Raw genomic sequence first — 17,728 nt, forward strand, 5'->3', positions numbered from 1 at the left:
ATACTGTAAAATACTTTATTTTAGCTAGAATTAATTTTCGCTGAAAAGACTTTTTGTGTGTTTTGTATGGAATATATTTTCACTAATTTTTGGCGAGTTAAATGGAAAATATAGGAAAAAAGGTATATTTGCTGGATTTTATTTTCACTGAATTGATCGATCACTTCAGCGAAAATTAATTCCAAGCGAATATAAAGTATTTTACAGTAGTTAGATTTGGTTCTCATTTATTTCCAATTTTGGATGAGCTGCTGGAAATGTACACTTAGTAAAAACTGAAATTTGATTAAAATTTGATTCCAAACCAAACTAAAATTTGATTAAATGTTAATCTAAACTAAAATTTGATTAAAATTTAATCTATTTATAAATATTTATACAAATTAGCAACATCAAAGGTAATCCAAATTGAGTGTTGTAGAGCATGGAGTAAACATTTTGAAAATGCACTTGTAGCACTTGACAATTTATATTCTTGTAAACAAAAATAATACTATTCAGTTGACTTATGACTACAAGCAGGTAAAACTGTATAATAATAATAATAATAGGCAGTGCAGGGTCTCATCACTATTGTCTGGTCTCCCTGTAACTAAGATAAAACCTCTTATTCGTGTACAAAATGCAGCAGCCCGCCTTGTCACTCGTGCTCGAAAATATGACCACATTACAGACATTTTTATTAAACTTCATTGGTTACCAGTTGTACAAAGAATCAATTTCAAATTACTTTTACTAGTGTATAAATCTTTGTATGGTTTTGCCCCAAATTATCTATGTGAATTAATCGAATTTTATGTACCGAGTCGTAGTTTAAGATCTGAATCGAAGTTTCTTATTAAAACTCGTCAGATGTGTAGTAAAAAGTCCAAGGTGTTATACAAAGACCGTGCTTTTGAAAATTTAGGTCCTAAACTTTTTAATGAATTACCTCTGTCTGTTCGTTCTAGTCCTTCAGTAGACATTTTTAAATCCAGACTGAAAACGCACTTATTTAAATGTGCTTTTAATATTTGACTGATTGTTTATTGTATCAGCGCCTTTGATCTTCAGATGTTGGAATTGTTGCGCTTAATTAAATAGAGTTATTATTATTATTATTATTATCAGCGTACAAGTCTATTGTTATGATTACCAATACTTCAAGGATGTAGTGTTCTAGTATAGTTAGAGCCATTTTATAGCAACTGCCCAAAGGATTTCATTACAATGATAGACAGTCTTTGTATGGAGGTTGGATTATTTTATTTACTTATGGATCATAAACTGCATTTGAGAAAATAATTGTTCAGAAAATAATGAAATGGTACTGTTTTCTAAGTTTGAATTAATTGATGAAAATCACATTAGTTAATTATTTTGGTCTCTAAACAAAGACAAATCTGCAAATGTATTGCTGAAACAAAGGTGCGTTTTATACAGTCTGCTTACATGTATATTATGTCTTAGGACTGCCTATAAGTGGTAACTAATCCACCTAGTGGTCTTAATATACAGGTGGTTTACACAAAGACAGATTTGACTGGGATACAACTTGAATGTATGTTTTACATATCAACCTGAATTGATCTTATGCAGTAAATCATATAGCCTGTCATTAAATTGATGGTTTCAGTTTCATGCTTTTTATCAGTTTGTCTTGACGATTTTGCAATTTTCCATGACTCGAGAAAGTTTGTCTCTCCCAAGGTGGTTAACCGTAGGTGTTAAAAAGCTTCCCTAGTTCCTCTAGTTGAATGTCATGGTATGTTACATTCAATTAACTATATACTGTCTGTTTTGCATTTTGAGTACAAATGCATCATGTATTTCAAGTCAGTGGCAGCCATTTTAACAGTAAACGCATCAGGTTTCCATTAACTACACTCATTGACTCAGCGTCTAAATTCATTTTGACGTTCAGTTTTTTAGAGACTTGCAAGTTAATACATAATATAAACCGTCTTTGATGAGAAGTGAAGGTATTCTAAAATTATATGTCCAAATCTATCAATCAAATTTGAGTTGAAACTAAATTATGTTTCTTGCTCTCGCCTCAGTGTATGGCTTGTTTATTTGTTTGCATGCAGGGGTGGGGGGTAGGGATTTTGGTTGTCAAATTTATTTTTAGTACAATCCCCTCAACTAACAAGCTAAAGAATGACCTCCCAGGGAAAAAAACTTGTTTTTTCAGGTTTGTTTTTCCTCCATCATAATAAAACAGATTTAAAATATGATTTAGTTAAATTTGATCATGTGCTCTGCAATTAATATATAATTGTTAAAATGATGAAATATTATGGTGCCATACATGTAATCTTAGTACGTATTCTACACCAATGCTGGTTGTAGTTTATGAACACAGTCATGCACCAGCGAACCCCTCGTAAATAACGTCTGTCATTTGTTATTTTCACAGTGGATGTTTGTTTACATAGACTTCATTTTGTCTAGATGTCCTGTGAGGTGTGGTTGATTATCCCACTATCTGTGGGTATTTTGTACCTGTAGTGTTCTTTTTAAGAGTGTTCATGTGTATACATATATATATACACACTTCTTCTAAGTGTTTGAATAGAGATCTTGACATGTCATTGTTATTACTGTTAAATGGTACATGTCAAGTTGATGGGGGTTAATGTTCCACTACACCCAGGAAGAACAGTCTTTTGTTGTGGAGTTGTTGACTACTTTTTACATATTTATTACCGTAGACGATTGCTATTTTCCATTTATATTTATAACCTAGTTTAGCTGCATTAGCTCGGTGACAGTTTTTGATGATTTTCTATCAACTGTTTTTTTCCTCATACAATGTACTTTCCATGGAATGCCTTCCGTCAGTGTTTCTGCTGAGACTGGTGGCGAACTCGTGCATCGCCATTAAGGAAGTGAGGTAGTATTGGATGCATATAGATGTAGCAATGTTAAACTAATTATAGTGAAGAGCTTAGGTAACAAGTTTAGAAATTCTGGTTACATTTACAGGTTTTTGGTCATTAACAAAAACACTATCACGTTTTTATTGTTCTCCTTTGAAAGATAAAATGCTGTGGCTAAGTTGCTCATGAATTTTTGTTTATGATGGAAATCATTCTGAAATTCAATGTCTGTTGAAAGTATCAATTGGTCAATTGTACCGTACTGGTGTTCATAAACGCCCATGTCAGTTCAAAGTGTAGAATAAAGACTTGGAATTTAACTTTCAATGATTCAAAAAATAACACAAGACATATACAAAGTGGTGGTTGTCATAATGCATTGTGTTCTTGTATTACAACACATGTAAAATACTTAGTTTACATGAAGTTTGAAGGCGTGTTCTATGATGACAACTGCCCTTTAACCTTCTCACGACCAGACATTCTCGCCCACATTTTTGGCGTTTTTTTCTTGTATTCTGCAATATTTCTGGAAATGAACCCTAATTTTGGAGGCAACAGACAAAATTTAAGTCCATTTTCAGTTTTTATTCAAAAAATGTGTATTTTTGAAGGAAAGTGCACATTATAAATGGGACTACTTTGTGATTCTGTGATGAAAAGGGGGAACTTGTACTGGTGGTAAAAAAGGAAAGTTGCACAGTATTGTATACATTGTGTAGTTTGACATTTGTATCAATAAGTACTTGACCTGATCAGGCGTTCAAAATGCCTACCAGACATCAGAAATTTGCTGGTACATGTATGCTTTCAAAATGTCCTAAATTTGTTTAATCATTCAAAATAAGAAATACCAAAGTGTTTACTGTTAATTTTACTGTTTTATACATAAAATATGGCAAATTATTAGAAATCTTGCATGACAAAATGTCCTAGGCTAATTTTTAGACAACCCAATCCCTATTGGTACATTTACAATATACATTGTACATGTATTATTATAGTGCATTGTTTAAAGTACATCTTTGTTGTGATCTTTGTTTTTGGGTCTATCATTTATGTGTACTTTTAAACAGGGTCAGGTCAGGTAAACACTATGTAGAGTATGTCATAAAGTTTATTGAGATCATCTAATACAGTATATGGCAGCAGCCAAGAGGATAATTATAGACTACCACCATGTCCATAATACTAGATGCATTAACAATTGCTACTGTAAAATCTGTATTAGAAACCGGTACAATGCATTAGAGGGGATGCGGCTTCTATTAGAGCACCTAAACATATGAGAGATGATGAATTTTTGGTTCTCAAATATTCAAAAAGAATGGGTGCGACTTCTATTAGGGATGCGGCTTCTAAAACAGATTTTACGGGTAATACCACTCAGATTGACAATTCTTGTTACCATTTCCCCAAATTTTCTACAAGGAATTTGTTTCTACATGATATACCAGGTTTTAAATATGGCAGTGCCCTAGTGGTATTTGAGACTTCCTTAAAATGTTTTTTTTTTTGTGTACATTTAGCTGTAGCTGTAACAAATTAGGTTTTCAAAAAGGGTTGCTCAGTTACGCTTCCGTTTCAACTCGGAGTGCTGCATGCCTTCTATCACTTGCTTGAAATTTTTTAAATACAGAAATTTTCTAATCAATAAAATCCCACTAACGAATTTGACGCTTGATTTATCCGGTATCATTTTACCAAGCGTTTACCCCCACCCCCGATATTCAGTGACTTATTTTACAATGTCATAAGTCAATTACAAATCATATTAGGATCGATGTAATAATATAACACGAATGGTGTACGTTGCAAAACAAGTTAACAATTATGCAAGTTTTTCAAATATTAATTTTAAAAGTTTTAGGTTTACATATTCATTTTAAGCCAATAGACGCAAGTCAGTTGTATTTATCTGAAAACTAATTCAATTTCATTTTGTATTACAGGTCACTTGGACTGTTTGTATTTAGTGTGTTTTACCTGAAAGTAAAGGCTATATTATTCACTAAAGGGTGTTTCTAGGTAAGTGATTCCACTTTGTCACTCTTCATTTGTATCACCTTAAGAAGCTTTCACCCACATAGATGTAATTTATCTGTTCTTTTGAGAGTACATGTGAGCATGGAAGGTACTAACCGTTAGTACCTTCCATGATGTGTGAGTAAACACTTATTAATAAGCAGTATCTATTTTGGGCAAGAAGTGCTGCCTTCCCTGAAGGTAGAATTTCTTGTGGGTACATGCTCTATGTTGTAAGTATTTCGGGGGTTTAGTTGTCTCAAAATTGCCGTTGGAAATTTTGTACAAAATGGCAACTAGTTCCATGATATATTATTTTGTGAAACAATAAATTTAACTTTTTCACCTCCAGAATTTCTTGCCCAATGTTTTCTTATAATCTTCAGTATTTTTGTATTTTGGAGCCAACAGACAAAATTTGAATCAATTTTCAGTTTTTATTCCAAAAATTTTACTATTTTGTCCAAATCTCCTGAATAAAAATGAAGACTATAAACAGAACTATTTTGTGAATTTTTGATGAAAAAAAGGGAACTGGTGGTGAAAAGGTTAAATGAAAAAATTTATGCCCATTGTCGAAAGTGATTGAACAAAATCAGGATGTTTTGGAAAATACCAGTAAATTGCTCATGCAGGGTGGGCGTCTGAATAAATATTTATATTCTCCATAAAATGTAAAATTTGGTGATGAAATATCAAATTATTGGAGATAATAATTCAATTTCAGGTGCAGCTGGTCGCTATCAAATCTATTCAGTGTCTGTTGCTTCAGGAAATAATTATTCTTATGCTATTTCATCATGTATGTAACATCTGATAATATTTGTCATGCTTTGCATGATGTGGTCCCTGTGTATGAGTCACTCTCTACTTGTATATTTTCAAGTCTCAGTGAAAAATTTTTTTTTATAAATAGTAGCGCTGTTTTTCTGCCACTTGTTTATCCATTAGTGACACAATGTTTTTGCATTTTCATGTCATATGTAACGTAACATTTGCAAATTGAATTGTTAAGTCTGTGACATCATGGGAATGCCAATAAAAAGTACCATAACGATAACTACTGTAAAATACTTTATTTTAGCTGGAATAAATTTTTGCTTAGATATTTTTTGAGTGTTTTGTATGAAATCTATTTTCACTGATTTTTGACAAGTTGAATGTAAAATATAGGAAAACAAGTTATATTTGCTGGATTTTATTTTACCTGAATCATTCCTTCAGCAAAAATACCGAAAATTAATTCCAAGCAAAAATTAAGTATTCCTCAGTACCAATACAGATTTAATATATGCAATGACCACTTTTAACACCTATTTTAATAAACATTGTTTATTTTTTAAGATAAACCCATTTGTCGACACCCATAAAAAACACTAGGCATATCACTGGGGATGTCCCAAACTGATTAAATATCTGAAAATAAAAATCCGGCTTATACCCAGAGGGGGGCTTATGACCTGAGAAATATGGTAATTTGAAAAGTTATAAGTCTAGTATTGGGGAACCCATCCAGCTGTGTTTGTATTTTATAGCCAAGGACAAAATATATTACAAATAAATATGTTCTCTTTAATAATTTCTCGTAGTTTTGAATACTGATTTTGGTAAAATGGTTATTTTAGGTAATTGATAGTGCAGTTGGCCACAGTCAATTTGGAACCCTGCAAATAATACTATTTCTGATTTAACAGAATCTTACCTAACCTAAAATGAATTAACAAAAAAGTTTATTAAACTTAAAGTGCAGTTAAAAGTGCAACAATAACAAATCAGTACAAGTTTTTGTGTACTTTAAAATTCCACAAAAAACAAACACCAGCTCTTTAGATATATGCTTGTAATTTCAAAGTTTAAACTTATGTCACTGACTCTAACACTGTCGAAACCAATCACAAGCATGATCACACAATGTTTTTACGTTTCACTTCCCACATACTAAACCAGCCATCATCCACAGGCCTGTTTCAGTTTGTCTTTGAGAATAGAGCAGATATGGTATACGCCACACTTCCCATGTGTAAATAAGATTTGTTCTGTGCATGTCCACTCAGGCTAATAATTATAAATGATTGAAAATAATCCACAGGTGTGTCCCTCATGAATTATTTATAAAATGGAAACAACTCTTTTGATTTTCATAAATTCATGTTTTTTTCGTTCTTGTCTGATGATGGAAAAAGAGAGATTGAATTTGTTTTCCTATGCTTGTTTAAATATTAAGTTCAGTCAGTTTTAGGTTTTGAGTTCCACCTAATATATTAAGTACAGTTGCAAAATATAGAAGTCGTGAATAAAAACAAATATTGACATCTGTCAGACAGAACAATTTAATTCATTGCCATCCGTAAACACCAATAGTGTTTTGTGTATTGTTTGTCTTGTTTGAAAAAAAATGTATCGCATTTATGTAACATTCACCAATTCGTTAATCTGTTTACCCGGGACACAGCATCAGTACTCTAACATAACGATTGCTCAAGCACATTGCAAGCAGGACAGGGTCTGTTAAAAAAAGTTGACATCATCACTGTATATTACCGGTATTCTTATAATAACCTCTTCATACTTGCTCACAAAACAATAAAATAATAATTAGAATATGGCCGATGTGGCAAGTACATTGTAATAAGGACAAGGTCATATCAGAATATGAATTGAATAAAATCGGTCAACATCTTCACTAGGAGTCTAGTGCCCCTCACCAAGATTGCATACAAGTAGTGACTGGGAGGGGGGGAGGGATTCATAGGTGGTTGTTTGGCCAACCGTGGATGATGTAGGGATACTGCATTCAACTGGAAAAATGTTAATTATACCTGCAAAGCCCTGTCATTAGCAAATATGATAATTAAAAAGAAATCATCATACTGTAAAATGACTAATTTTCAATGGGTTAAAATTTCGCTGATTTACCATTTCAGACTTATTCAAAGGGTTTTAAATTCACGGTTTTATCATTTAGATAATGTGTTCTATGCTAAATTTTACATATTCACTGGGTTTTAATTTAGCGCATTTTCCAGTCAGCGAAATAAGCAAAATTAAAACCCAGTGAATAATTATCCCTTTTACAGTAATGTAATTATTACTGATTCAGCTTGAGTTACTACTGGTACATTACTAATGACAGCAGAAAGCATAGTGTAGTCTCAAAAAATGGAAAATTTGATTTGTGATAAGATTCCAACAGTCACCTGACACAAATTGAGAAATAATACATGTATGATTGTCGTGTGCAGAACAAGAAAGTACTGTAGCATCATGGTAAGGAATAGTGTAAGGTAGCGAAATATATGCAACACTTGTTTTTGCAACACATGACTTTTCTTTCCGCCTTTATAGCTATACTAAATTAATTTCCGTTTTATTGCATGGCAACCGTTCCTCAGTATATCTTAGTCTCGTAAAATAGGTAATTCATTCGTAACTCCGACTGCAAACTAATCTAGAGAATCCTTACTGTCAAAAAAATGCTAGTTTTTCAGGGATCTACTTAAATGCAGTTCTTTTTATTGTTTTGCACGTTCAGTCACTTAATTTAAATGTGTTTTTTTCAACTACATGTAAGTTAATACAAAATTTAGGTCAAAGATATTTTAATGGTGATTAAGATGTTGTGCGATGAGTTGAACGCTGACAAATTATGATTGATCAATCAAAAACGTTAATACAGCAAAGTTCACAAAGTGCATTTGAATTTCTGTAACATACACATACACGTTGCATAATGAGACTTTTATTGAACATGGATGTACGATGCAGTGGTTGTGGCACTTGGACTTATCGTGGTTGTCTTATAATTCAAAGGGGAGGAAACTGCGATACAGGAAACGGCTCAATAGTTTGGTGTGCATCTCAGATAATCTTGATAAGAAAATACTTTAATTACTGATTTACCAAATATTCAATTTTTGATTGTGAAACAGAGAATCCTAAATGTATTTTTGGTAACTTGATAGTCATAGGTACTGAAAAGGCTATCACAACTGAATTCTCAGAATTACTTAGTGATATTCGGCTATTGACGAGAAACTCAAATCTATTTTGCATATTACATGTACTTCACATGGCGAAGGCTTCAAGCAATATTTTGACAGTACAACTTTAATGCAAATTAGAATTGTGGACGTGCTTGCCTTGGATGTCTCATCTGACTACCTTGATATTACATTCAAAACATTCAGATTTTGCCTTCATAATTAGGCTAAGGCATTTTAAAAGTTTGGATAAATGAACAAATTTTTAATATAATCACGAACAAATCCAAATTTGTTATGGGCGTTTGTAAATCTACATTCAGGGAATTATGTATTTGTTTTCAAAAATCATGATTATTTATTAAGCTATTAAACCTTTGTTTTCCTTCTCAGTATTGAAGTACACAGTATTTAATATAAATTACTTCATGTAATCTTAAAAAAATGTTCTATTCTTACAATGTGCGAAGAATCTTTCATATGAATTCTGATCTTTGGTTACCATGGCAATGTCATCTACCCCAGAGGGGCTACAAAATGCTGTTTTCTGAAATTCAAGAACATAATTACCCGTTTGAGTTTTTTGGATGATCTTGAAAGAAGTTGCTATAGAGACAGCCTGAATTTATAGTATGGCTTCATTAATGTTTCATCCCCTCTGAACTTGTTTCCATGGCAACCAGTTAATATCAAGGTTTTATTTTTTAATAATGCTATTAGAGATAATGCTGTAATGCAAGGTAACCAAGTAATGATGTCAGTATTTTGTTGCTGTACGTCATAAACCTGACCTCGCTCACTTTGATCTTAATCACATGTCTTACTATCTTACTTCGTCATCAGTATTCACATTACTCCATGCTTACCAAGACTCAAGCGTAGAAACCATCTTAACCATATGATGCAGTTTTACTGAAACATATGCCGAAGTTGAGTCTAATTATTAATTCATGGCTGGAACACGTGTTATGAGATTATCACGAGAATACTGCAAAGTATCCACAAAGGCAGTACGATGATCGTATACGTATTGGTTGATGCAATCCTGTGCTGCCTGAGTGCATACATTTCGGTATTTTCATGATAACCTTATTATTATACGTTTTTCCCCCACTTATAGTAATAATTTAATAAGAGATAACTGCCCAAATGGCAACGAACAAAATTTTGCATTGTGCCAACATTTGTATTCAGCAACAGAATTTATTCATTTCTAATCAAGTCTATTGAGTTTTTGAAAGTAATTTGTATGGACTAGATGCAGCTTTCACTGTGCCAGTTGTATGGCTAATAACACACCCCTACAACCTCAGGCCCTATCAAGTCTATATAGATTACTCTAATGGGTTTTTGATTACAGAAAAGAAAATACGATGTTACTGAGTGATAACAATAATGACGACTACCTCGAAACCCATATACTTTCAGATGCTGACTGTTAAACCGCAGACGTTACAATCTATTGAATGAGAGGGATTACTATTGCTCGCCTATCACTCATGCAAGATCTAAATTGTTGCACTCTTCCCATTCAGACCATTTTGAAGATTTTAAAGGCGTATATACCTCCTCAAATCACTCTAATTTCTAAAACTCTCAGCCATTTTCAAAGAAACCGTGTTACAATCTTATTTTAGAAAATTTACTTCTGGATTGCAAAGGATTCGAAGGAGTGCGCTGACTGTTTCATTTCTATCAGTGTACAGCGAGTGTTATTTCTGAAGATGCAATAAAACATTATTATTTTAACAAACTGCCTAAAAATGTGGAAATTCATATTTCCTGCAATTGAAAGTGATGCTATATACTGCATATAGACTTAGACATTTTGCCGGCCTCAATGTATTATGTTTGTGAGAGTTGATATCGTGAATGTAATTGTTGTAATCATTGATTTGTACCATGTATAGAAAGTTAATTGGATGTGTTTTATTGAACTTTACAAATTTATTATTAACATTGTCGTGACAAAAATCAATAATTATCCTGAAATATGTTAGTTGCAGGTCATAAGGTCATTTCAATTCAATTTGTTCATAGATTTTGGTTATATATGTCATATTTTTTGCCTTCATCACTAAGTTCCCACTTGGTTTGGGTTTTAGTACATTCCAGTTTCCACGGCCACTTTAGGTACTAACCAGTTAATTGATGCTATCAATTTTTGTGATAGTATTTAGATTGAGTTTGTAATACTATGAAAATTTGATGTATTTGAAATATGGTTATAACTGTCTAAGTGATTTGTGAAGATCACAAATAAAAATAAATATTCACTGCTACAAACGTCATGGTTTTGTGAAGATTCCAAATAAAATCGGCCACTGCTACATGTACAAATGTCATGTTTTTTTCTGAATTAATGAATGTCTTGATTTTATAAATTCTATTTCTAAAAATGTTTTTGGTCAATTGTGCACATTCAGATTTCTAGCACTGCAACCAATCATTGCATTTTACTTAATGTAAACCTCTTTAAGGCAGAATTACAAATGTTTCATAAAATGTTACATTTTGGGAGAACTAGGGGAAAAAATATGGGGAAACATTATGTTGATGTAGCCTTATCAATGTAATCATTACACACCTGTACCTTTCCTACTCCATCATACCTTCATAACCAGCATGCAAGAGACTTTGATGGAAAGGAATTAGTTACAAGGTTTTCATAGTTGTGCATTTAATGTGAATATCAGTCACTTCATGTGGATTCGCACTCTACCACTCAATTAAGTCTTCAATTCAACCAACCAGTAAAATAGAAGTGAATCTACTGAATCAACAGTAGCTTAAGGAGTCTATTAAGGTTCATAAGTTCACCTTGGTTTAACAAACACAAAGCTAGGGTGTTTCCTGCTCATCTCTGTGTGGATACTGTATTGATACATCTCTGGATGGTACACTGAGCCTAGATGGTTTGCTAGCAGATCTACTTTGTAATTTGGAATCAACTTTGCTTTTCAGAACCTGTCTTGAGGTGAGCTACAGAGCTGTTTCATTTTATTCTGTTAATATACTTGCCTATATACAAATCAATTAGCTTGTGATACGAAAGATACATTACAGGCATACGACAAACATAAACATGCAAGACTAGATTGAAACATACTGAACTCGCCAACACGCCTTGCCACATGCAGACCTACTTGGTGCTCAGGATTTTTGAGTTTTGATATGTTTATCACATTGAGAACAGAAAATAAGAAATGACAAACATTTCCTGTATATATCATATCGTAATACATGTATTAAATTTATTAATTTCAAAAGAGCATTGTCCTACCTCACTATGCTATAGTAACCATCTGAAATATACTGTAAAATTTATTATTTTTGCTGGAATTCATTTTCACTGAAAAGACTTATTGGGTGTTTTGTATGGAATTCATTTTCACTGATTTTTGACAAGTTGAATGTAAAATATAGGAAAAATGTATATTCGCTGGATTTTATTTTCACTGACTCATTCCTTCAGCGAAAATAGCAAATTAATTCCAAGCGAAAAATAAAGTATTTGACAGTAATTGATTCATTTTAGTAGTATGTTTTTCTTTTAGTCTGTGCATGTGTGTTGCAGAAAAAACTGATGGATTAATGTCATAAGTCAGTTCTTGAGTCTTCCAGCATATTGTTTATCAGATAATGACTGCATTGTGTTCATTCGGTTAATTTTTTCCTATTTTGATATGAAATGCTCTATTACACAGATCAAAAAATTGCCATCGAAAGTAGGATCTTCTCTTTGTCATCTTTAAACATGCTTCTTGAGTTAGCAATTTTATAAATGGTTTTTATTGCCGATTTAGTATTGGAATAAAGTATATACTGTTAAATTTTAAAAAAATGATATATTGGTCACTCTGGGTTTTTATAAACCATATAATCCAAATTTTTAGTACCGGTACATTGTCTTGACTGAATCAAACTGTGATCAAACACAACTCCACTAATCATAAAGCACATCACTTATGCCACCTGAATTATCTTGCAGTGCACTAAAATTTGGAATTGCGATATGGTTTATGTAAACTAATGCTTGCATTCACACTTAACCAAGATATTTTCTAGTTGTTGAATTACATGTATTTTCACCTGAAAGATTTTGAAATTATTAATTTTGTGAAGCTTAAATTGTGCTACCCAAATAAGGGGTCGGCCATTTGAACTTATGGAGGGCGACTTGATGATTGGTTAAAATACAAATTACAAGCTAGACATAAAGAAAGCAACTGTATGCGAATTGTTACAAGAACAAAATGATGCCATGTTCAAGAAAAATAAAGACTTACAGATTTGACAAATTGCACTGCCCACTCCCGTCCAGCCCCCCCCCAAGATTTCAAATGGTTAACCCTAATGTATTTTACATGCTATACTTTTGACAATTTAATTTTCTCTTGTGATTTTCATGTGATGGTTTTATCACAAAAGAAATTCAACAAAAGGCACTGATACTGTGTCTATGAACAAAATTTCATTGCTACAAAATATTCACAAATGCCATTAAAAATAAACCATTGTTTGTAATTAGAGGTTTAACCTTACAGATGTACAGTATTCACCCTATTAAAAGTACTTTTGTGTGAATGTAAGTATTGAGGTCTATGGTCCAAGTGAACTTGTAAAATGTGGTAGCTCTAATTGTTAGATTTCAGCATTTTTGTCACTGTGAACTAACTATCTATTAGTGAACTGCTTGCTTTGGTAACTTTTCAATATTCAAATGTCTGTAAAAATAACCACACAATTTGTTTGTAATCATTTTGTTAATGCACTGTGATGCCTGCGACTGCAAGTACTCGTAGAATCAAGGCAATTGTTAAAAAAAAAAAATTTTAATTCGAGCCATCCATGCAACATGTTATTTCTCGTGTAGAAAGTGCTTAGAACAAAAATGAAAACCCATTGCAAAGTCTTTTTTGAAAGTCAAAATCATCATGTGAATATTTGAAAAAATAAAGAGACCTAGCAAAAATGTCTCATTGTGTTCCAAAATAAAAAAAGATAATGCAAGGTAATATTTTTTGAAGAAATGGTTTGTTGAAAACTCAAGTTTTTTTCCCACCTGATGGCTTGAATGTGCTAGTTTCCAATGCATTGAAGTGTGCCCTCATTTCTGAGGTGTTCTGAATTGGCAATTGTTATTGTACAAATCCTGGACAATGCATATAGCTGTTAATATTGGCTATCATGACCAGCATTCTTAGACTAGTAAAACAATGGTAGGTCTCAGTTTTTGCATTTGCATTATTTACCCTAGTGAAATTACCATGAAGATTACTGTAGTTTCATAATGTACATTTTGTGTATAATGGTTAAAGCGAGGGGGTTGTCACCTGTGCGCGTGCGGGAATTGAGAGAGTCCCAGGCGTCGATAACAATTCGCACTAATAAAGCAAAGGCTCATGAGTAGACCTTTGTAAACACTGACACGCTATGGCCATCTGACGCATGCGCTGGTGACGACTCCCCCGCTTTAAATACTTCTTCGATCTTTAAGGTGCATTACATAAGCTGACATGGGATTGTTAGTCCCCGTTCAGACGCAGTCCGAAAACGGGGACTTATGTTTTGCCCTGTGTGCGTCCGTGCGTCCGTGATCACCTGTATCTCGAACATGCATGGACCGATTAAGTTCAAACTTCACTCATACATCACACCTTATATGGGACATATGCACATGCATTTTTTTCATGATCCGATTAACGATAGCCGAATAGCGGCCATTTTAAGGCCGAAAATGCATCAAAATCGCACATTTTCACCATTCCGGACCCGGATCTCAGTTATGCATGGACGGATTTTGTTCAAATTTGGTACATACATTAAACATAATAGGACCTTGATGCACGTCATTTTTTTTTTTGGATCGGGTTCGAAATGGCCGACTGGCGGCCATTTTGTTTTAAAGAATTCAGTTCTGGATCCGTATCTGAGACATGCTTGGATTGATCGAGTTCAAACTTCACACACACAAGGTACATCATGTCACAAATATGTATGTGCATTTGTTTCATGATGTCATTAACGATAGCCAAATGGCGGCCGCTTTAAGGCCGAAAATGCATTGAAATCGCACATTTTCACCATTCCGGACCCGGATCTCAGTTATGCATGGACGGATTTCATTCAAATTTGGTACATACATTAAACATAATAGGACCTTGATGCACGTCATTTTTTTTTTCGGATCAAGTTCGAAATAGCCGACTGGTGGCCATTTTGTTTTAAAGAATTCAGTTCTGGATCCGTATCCGAGACATGTCTGGATTGATCAAGTTCAAACTTCACACACACAAGGTACATCATGTCACAAATATGTATGTGCATTTGTTTCATGATCTCATTAACGATAGCCAAATGGGGGCCGCTTTAAGGCCGAAAATGCATTGAAATCGCACATTTTCACCATTCCGGACCCGTATCTCAGTTATGCATGGATGGATTTTGTTCAAATTTGGTACATACATTAAACATAATAGGACCTTGATGCACGTCTTTTTTTTTTTCGGATCAAGTTCGAAATGGCCGACTGGCGGCCATTTTGTTAAAGAATTCAGTTCTGGATCCGTATCCAAGACATGTCTGGATTGATCAAGTTCAAACTTCACACACACATGGTACATCATGTCACAAATAGATATGTGCATTTGTTTCATGATCTGCTTAACAATAGCGGAATGATGGCCATTTTAAGGCCGAAAATGCATCAAAATCACATATTTTCACAATTCCAGAACTGGATCTCAGTCATGCATGGATGGATTTTGTTCAGATTTAGCACAATGTGTTGTACATATGCAGGTGCATTTCGGTCATGATCTGCTTTGAATGTATATGTCACTCAAATATGAACGGAACGGGGACGTGTCATTGACAATGACTTGTTGATATTCGTTTTAAACATTAACTCCTAAATCATAAAAATTTAATTGAAAACTATTTGTTGTTTCACCTTCATGAGCTTCATGAACAATGTTACAGAACAGATTTTGTGCTTTTGTGCTTGAAAATGTACTTTTTGTATACAACAAAGACAATTTTGGATTTATATGCACTTCTATTGAGGATGCGCTTCGAATAAAGTAAAATGCAGTATTTACGCTGCTACATGTACTCGAGAAAATTGTGCATCTACTCTTGAGATTTTCTCTATATGCCTCAAGCCCAGCTGCCATTATCAGATGGCTGTATTATAAAGCAGGGATAAATAAATGAATATCACTATACATGTAGATTTATTTTAAATCTCATGATGGCGTAGCTCTTAAATATGCAAATAGAAGTTGAAAAGTGGTGTCTTCTTGATGTACAGTAAAAACATTAATATTGTGGGTGTAAGTTCACTTTGTTGATATTTTGAGGATATTCACTGGGCTTTAAAGCGTGGTGGTCGTCGTCGCGCAGTACAGCGCGTGTTCGAATTTCATGTAAATAAACAATGTATTTTACACGCGTTGTATAAGTCGCTATGAGTCCCATATCGAACAGTACGAGGCGTGACGACTGTCGCCCTTTAACACTATCGCCTACTGAAGATAAATGAGAAAAAAAGTGTCAGTTCGTTATGTGTTAAATTTACAGATTTGTTGTTGAAAAAATAAATTTTATTTTTCTCTCACATGGATTTAATCTTGCAGGCTTCAAGAATTTGCAGTATCAAAATTGTGAATGTGTCTAGATAAAATTACAGGATAAAAATTGGGCTAGAGATGAAAAGTATATGCTTGCTATTAACTTTTTTCTACTGTATGATGTTCCATCTCGAGAGATTGGAAACATTTCTCATGAGGTCTTTTGTAATAGCTGAATTGCTGTAAATGTAAGATCATTCCTTGGCAACAATCCACAGAGCAATTAGTTACTCGTCTGCTTCTTTAGTATACTTGTAGTCTTGTTTCACATCTCTGAAGTGCTTTTCAGGGGCACCCCTCAGTAGACTGGCATTGGATATCCTTTGATATTAGTCTGTTATATGAAAAGTTTTGTGCGTGTTGTCTCAGTTTTATGCAAATCTGTGATTTTCCATTCACTGAAAGATCTTGCACGTTGCGTGAACAGCACAGGCCGTACATTTGCCGAGAAAAATAAAATTAGATTTTAAACTTCAATTACTTTTTCATAGCATAGTGTCTGAATGCCAATATTTGTGAGGAAAAAATAGAAAGGAAACAAAACAAAACATGATCAGTTTTTTGCTCTTGTTTTCTAAGTTGTGTGTCCATGATTCTACCTTAAGCTTCTTTGAGAAGTACCAGTAGTAAGTAAAAGCAGAAAAATTTATTTTTCAAAACAAATGATTGTTCATAATATCACTGAATATGATATTCAATTTATATGATATTAATATGATATTCAATCTGATAAAATACTATTGAAATAAATATAAAATAAAATAGCCACATTTCAAAACATTAGGTAGAGATGCAGTTCACCTGACAGGTATTTTAATTAGTTAATTAGGAAACCAAGATGAACTCCCTTGTCTACAAAACTATATATTTTCGGAAAGCTTATTGTCTGAATTTTAAAATTTTCTTCGTATTTTTTTTTTTTTTATGGACACTGTAGTTTGAAATATGGACAAAAATGTGCTTTTTTGGTCAAAAGTGATTTAAAAAAAAATTAGCTTCTAAACCATGCTTCAGTTTCCTGTCAAAATTGGTTTATGGGTACATCTGTTTATTATGAAGAAAGTGCAGTCTTGAAAACTGTCTACCAGTTGTCAATTTTGCGGGGCAGCTGCTCTAATTTCACTACTTCAAGTTTATGCATAAATTAACACCCAGGCTAGTCCTCTGTATGATTGTTGTAATACTGTTCAACCAAAAACAATGCCCTGACTGAGTTTTGAAGATAAAC

General features: G+C 33.3%; 1 protein-coding gene across 16 annotated transcripts in view; it reads left to right on the forward strand.

The window, feature by feature from the left end:
• The window catches only part of LOC100371114 (CUGBP Elav-like family member 1), a 161,463-nt gene that overhangs the window by 41,157 nt on the left and 102,578 nt on the right, over positions 1 to 17,728 (forward strand). For all 16 annotated transcript variants that reach the window (XM_085506416.1, XM_085506418.1, XM_085506423.1 and 13 more), the window contains exon 2: positions 4,814 to 4,889. The gene's annotated coding sequence lies outside the window, so the exon portion shown is untranslated. The remainder of the gene's footprint in view (positions 1 to 4,813; positions 4,890 to 17,728) is intronic.

This window comes from Saccoglossus kowalevskii, chromosome 12 (assembly GCF_978046115.1).
Source record: "Saccoglossus kowalevskii chromosome 12, keSacKowa6.1, whole genome shotgun sequence".
In the NCBI taxonomy this organism is placed as follows: Eukaryota; Metazoa; Hemichordata; class Enteropneusta; family Harrimaniidae; genus Saccoglossus; species Saccoglossus kowalevskii.